This window comes from Sinohyriopsis cumingii, chromosome 6, assembly GCF_028554795.1.
Source record: "Sinohyriopsis cumingii isolate HCF-2022 chromosome 6, ASM2855479v2, whole genome shotgun sequence".
In the NCBI taxonomy this organism is placed as follows: Eukaryota; Metazoa; Mollusca; class Bivalvia; order Unionida; family Unionidae; genus Sinohyriopsis; species Sinohyriopsis cumingii.
In genome coordinates this window covers 158,458,457-158,464,134 of record NC_142966.1, presented here as the reverse complement: position 1 = coordinate 158,464,134, position 5,678 = coordinate 158,458,457, and positions in this window count along the sequence as shown.

The window sequence follows — 5,678 nt, the reverse complement described above, 5'->3', positions numbered from 1 at the left end:
AAAATATATTTGATTGTCGTGATAATTAATAATCGTTTCCGCTCGATCATCGTTCTTTGTATCATCGATAACACCTTTGGTGTCGCGCATGATTTTAAACGTTGACCACACGTGAGATGCATCATCGTCGCGAAATTCATTTTTGTCATTTCGAATACTATTAATCAGAGTTTTCGTCGGATCAACCAGAGCTCGCATCGGTAAGTCAGGGGATATTACAGTGTGGTGTTAGAGTTAGAGGAGAAACGCAGTTGTGTGTGCAATGTGGTGGTAAACAATACAGAGGGCTGAAACGATTTTATGATTCTAAATAGTAACACCGACGTTAATAGAGTTATAAGAAACGCTGAAGATATCTAGATAGATTTGCAAAATAAATATTTAGACAAATACTATTATATATATATATATATATATATATATATATATATATATATATATATATATATATATATATATATATATATATATATATATATATATATATATATATATATATATATATATATATGGAGCAAAAAGAATTTGTGAGACATCCTATCATCATTATGAAGAATTATGAAGCATCTCGTGATGGTGTAATCAGAAATTGTCGACTAAACAAAACAGTCGGTACTGTTAATAATAATGGTTATCTAAGATTTACTTTTGGGGAATTATCTTTCTAATAAATTTATATACGAATGTTTTCGTGGGGTGCTCGAAGAGGGCCTTGTGATCGATCATATTTATTGAGAAAAACTAAATAACTCCTTAGATAACTTGCGAGCTATCACACAGAGCGAGAAGTGTAAATTTAGAAATACTGGAAAATATATTAAAAAAATTCCTAGGGTCGTTAAATCCGTAAATACAGAGACTGGTGAATAAATAACATTTCAATCAATGAATGCACATGGCAAGTAGTTTGATATTTGCAAACCTTCATTACAATCAGTAGCGAAAAAATATACAAATTGCCGTATTAAAAAAAAGAAGAAAAAAGTATTAGTTTATTATCTCCCGATTGTGTTTTACACAAACAGATGGAGAGATAACTCTGTCATGGATGCATAGAGCGGTTAAAGTGTTATCTCGCCTGTATCTTATAATAGTAATCGCTTCTAAATAATTTTTTGTTGTTGTTGTTGTCATTAATGTTCTCTCCTTTCGGTACGACAGGCTAATCGGCGTTCCAAAGAACATAACCAAATCGATATTTTCAAAGAATTACGAACAAGAGTATCGTACTTCGGAATAATTTAATGTTGTATGACCTCGTCGATGACAAAGTCCCCTGAGTATTCCCCTTGACTGTCAGCGATGGTAGAATCTGTAATATTTTTTTTACTGATAAATGGTGTTTTTTGGCTGTTTTATAAAGAAACAACATCCTTTTTTCTGAATCTGTTAGGTTTCTTGCTTCATCTAGATTTTTTCAGCGATTGTAATTAAGAAAAACAAACAGCGAATAAAGCCACACCATTGTCTGAACTATTTTTAGATTTATTTGTTATGCAGAAAATAACTAACCTTCAACCCTGACTTTGTAAGTAGAGAAATACGTTTATAAGTATTTTATACAGCGTGCTTCCAAACAGAAATAAATCCACCGAGTAATTTTATTCATTATAATGATTATTTCTTTCAATCCAGCATGAGTAACTTTATAATAATTTCTTTTTAAAAAATTATGTAACATTAAAACGTAACACATTGCTAGCGCGTACAACTCGAATGCTCTACGTTTGGAGTTCGAATCCCGTGACTGACAACTGTCGACGGTGGCGATATTCGCGGATTTTCATTAACAAAGTGGGGGTCCAACCCCAAGATCAAACTTCAACAGAAAAAAAAAAACACACCCTCTCACCATATCGCTACGTGGTGGGTGATCTTTTGCACTCTCTCAGGGTTGATGATGGGCGAGGGTGTGCACAAATCTGTTGAACGTAGAGAAGACTCCTCGTATATGTACTGTGCCGTCCTTAGAATTAAGTTAAGTGCTGTTACGTCCTTAGAATTACTTAAATGCGGTCCTTAGAATTATGATTGTATATTCTGTAAATATGCTAATATAGATACAGTAAGATTTACTGAAAATATTTCGTGCCCTCTGAACCTGCTAGAATGTCGTTTGGCAATGTAGGGTTTCACATGGGATTGTACCGTCCTTAGAATTAAGATTGTATAGACTGTAAATATCCTACTATATATACTGTGTCGTCCTTAGATATAAGATTTACTGTAAATATTTCACGGCCTCTGTACCTGCTACTGCTACTTGGCGTTGTGTAAATACTTTTTGTATTTTAAAGATATATTAATTATATAATGAACTGTGAAAATATCAATATTTCTGCAATTAACAAATTAAAAGATGAGATATACAAATATATGATGAACTAAATCCTTAATTTTTTTTCTTTTGATTTTGAATCATTACAAGGGCGTGAATTCGAAGATAGATATGCATTAGTACTAGTACAAATTCATTAAGCAAATTCAACGAGCTATGTTTTAGTCCTTGACTGCAGTCAGGAAAACAGAAGTGGCGAAAATTAGATCTGAATTGTCTCGAATATGAAACAAAAAATATTACGAACACACGTGAAACAATTAAGAAAGATTATGTCAAAACATGAAAATAAAATCAGAGACTGTAGTAATGAAAATGAAAGTTAGGGTCCCTGTCGTGAAAATGATTGTGAAAGTGAAAGTCAATTTTTATTGCGATTAAATTTTTTTTTATTATGATTCAGATTCATTTTTTGTACAAATTTTCTTAGAAAAATGCGACTTTTAGTGAAATGTAGTACAAATTCATAGCTTTTTCCACTGATTTTAGTCGATTTGTCAGTTTAAAAAACAGTTAAATTGCAGATTTTCGAAAGGATAAACCTCACGCAGTTCTCTAAATCATTTTGGGATTTATCGATAAATTTTCATGAAGTACAGTCCAAAGTAATGTTTTTTCCCCCACTCAATTATGTATGTTTTTGACTGGTGGTTTTTTTTAGCAGAAAAGGGGGAAATTTGTCGATAAATCCTACATTGATTTAGAGAACTGCGTGAGGTTTGATCCATCAAATTAACGAGAAATCAGTATTTAAAAAATTCAGTTATAATTTACTTATTTGATTCGACTATGTCAAGGAATATTATTCTTCTGTTTTTGATGAGATGAGATTTTTATTCAGAATTAGACATACTTTTAAGCCGATCTAATTCAATACAAGAATGTGCATAATTCTGAATCTGGTCTCTATCACACGTAATCATAGTAATATGTTCTGCTGCAGTTCACTTAATTGTTCCTGCGTCAACAAATTGTTTTCATTACCATATTCATCAATAATTATGTTAACATTAAATTGTTCTCTTTTGCCTTGGGATGATGTCATTATTGTTCTGATGGCATTTTCAGGTACGTCTTTGTTGTGTATAAAAACTCTCACATGTTGGCACATTATATAATACCTCTTGATTAAATAATTAACTTGTAAAACACTCTACACGATTAAAAATCGTTAGGATCTTACGTATAAATTTATACTCAGAATTTCATTTCTTAAATCAAGCAAGTGTCCGGTCCGGTCCGTAAGTTTAAAATGTATCCTTGATAATAACGGATTATGACATCGTAGATAGACCGGATTGATCGGTTCTTGCACGATTAAATATCCCGGAGGGACTTGAGGAGTAAAAGTATACAAAATATATCCTTGCTGAGCTTGATTTGATTTTTCAAGATCTGTTTGGTAAGTACCATCGATTGCATCACACACAAGATTAACCGCGATTGTTGATAGTTTACAATTTCTGGTGAAATATGACGGCCTTCTTATCGATTAATGTTATATCGGAGAATATTTTCTGGCTGTGGTATTTATTACCCTTCTTCAAGTATTTTAGAAAAATATACATCGATGATATCGTTGACTGATTTCTTTACCGCGGCAGGGTTAAATCCAGGAAAATTAAATGCTGGTAGATCAGCTTCTGTTATTGAATATTTATCAAGCAATTATTGTTTCCACCCACTCCAGGGTTTGATTACCGCCTGTATAATACTATAATAAACAATTTCTAGGTCAAATACAACCTGGTTTAAAAGTTATATTTGTTTAATGATTTCATTTTTTGTAGAAGTCACGTCAAAAAGATACTCTTTGAGTAATTAGCGTAATTTTTATCGATGTTGTTTGTGTCAAAGATTAATTTCATCAAAAGCAATCTTGATGTCTTTCTCAACATAAGGTCTTATTGGTTTTCCATACATCCACCATATGTCTCTAATGTGAGGTTGTAATTTACCATCTTTCGGGTCTGCCGTTATATTTTTCTGCAAAGGATTGTTATCATTATCCTGGAGAAATTTCCCAGTACGAGGGTTTATCCGAAGTAAAATCAGATTGTGCAGGCTCAGGTATTCCTGTAGTCGCTGCCGGTGCTATTTCAGGCCATCCTAAAATATTTCTGATCGATGAAGAATAAATGTCAACGGCGTAATCTGGCGAAATTATTTCAATCGCGGATGATAAAGCCGGTTCATGAACCGTTATAGCTATTGTTTGATTCTCTTTTTATTATAGATTAGATTCTGCGCTGGTATTCATCATTGATTTGTTCGATTTGATAAACACCTGTGGGTTTTCTTATAACCTGCCAGTCAGGAGTTCCATCGTCGAGATTATTATTTGCAAATACAAGAGAATTATTTGCTGGTAATGGGCGAAATAATTTTGATCTACTATTAAACCAGTTGTAATACACTTGTGCAGAGCTATTTCTTTTCACTGGAATTGCAGTTGGATAAAAACGCTGAATTCCGGGTAACTTGGTCATTATTATTTAAATATCGATTATCTAAATCAATCACAGTCATTGCTTATATGTAGATTTTAATCATCTCCGTAAACTCTGAATCTGATATTTTTCCGTCGTTAAGGCTTGTTGATAATAACGAGGATAATTTAGAGTATGGTTGCTGTATGTAATTTTACTACATAATCAGGTAATTTTGCATTTGTGCACGTAGATATATTTTTCGCGATGATATTAAAAAGACCAGCAATTGTTGTTGTGGTTGAAACACAAATTGTTACAACTGCTAGCGATGGTGTCATTGTTGATATTAATATACCGGTTCCAGCAATAACAGCAGACGGCAAATACACAATTACGTCAACGACAACTGCTAGCCTTCGATATTTCTTTAATTTTACTGTATTCTCGTGAACGTGCTTGATTGTACCTAAAATTCTGAATGTTGATTGAAGTGCTCACTAATCTTTATTTAGTAATCGATTGATGTTTTAGCGACAAATTCCAGACACTACCAGTAAGGCGCTGCGGTTAATTTTTTTATCAGAGGATTCCAGTATAAATGTTTCTTTGTCTCCGCTATTTAACACAATAGACACGGTTCCAGAAAAAATATCGACTGAATGACGCCAAGGATACGTAGTAAATATACTAAATTTTGCACCTCTGAACACAGAGAGCCTATACACACTAGTGACTTCTGCAGTGTGTTTGATAATGCTATTTTGCTGTGACCATGTTGAGAATCCTGATGACACTGTATGCTATGTTGGTAATCATCTGCTTGTGGGGAGCTTTAATCAGATTCAATATTTTATCGATATCAGGAATTCCACTTATAATATCTTCTAGTTTTTTTTCTAATCGTTTCA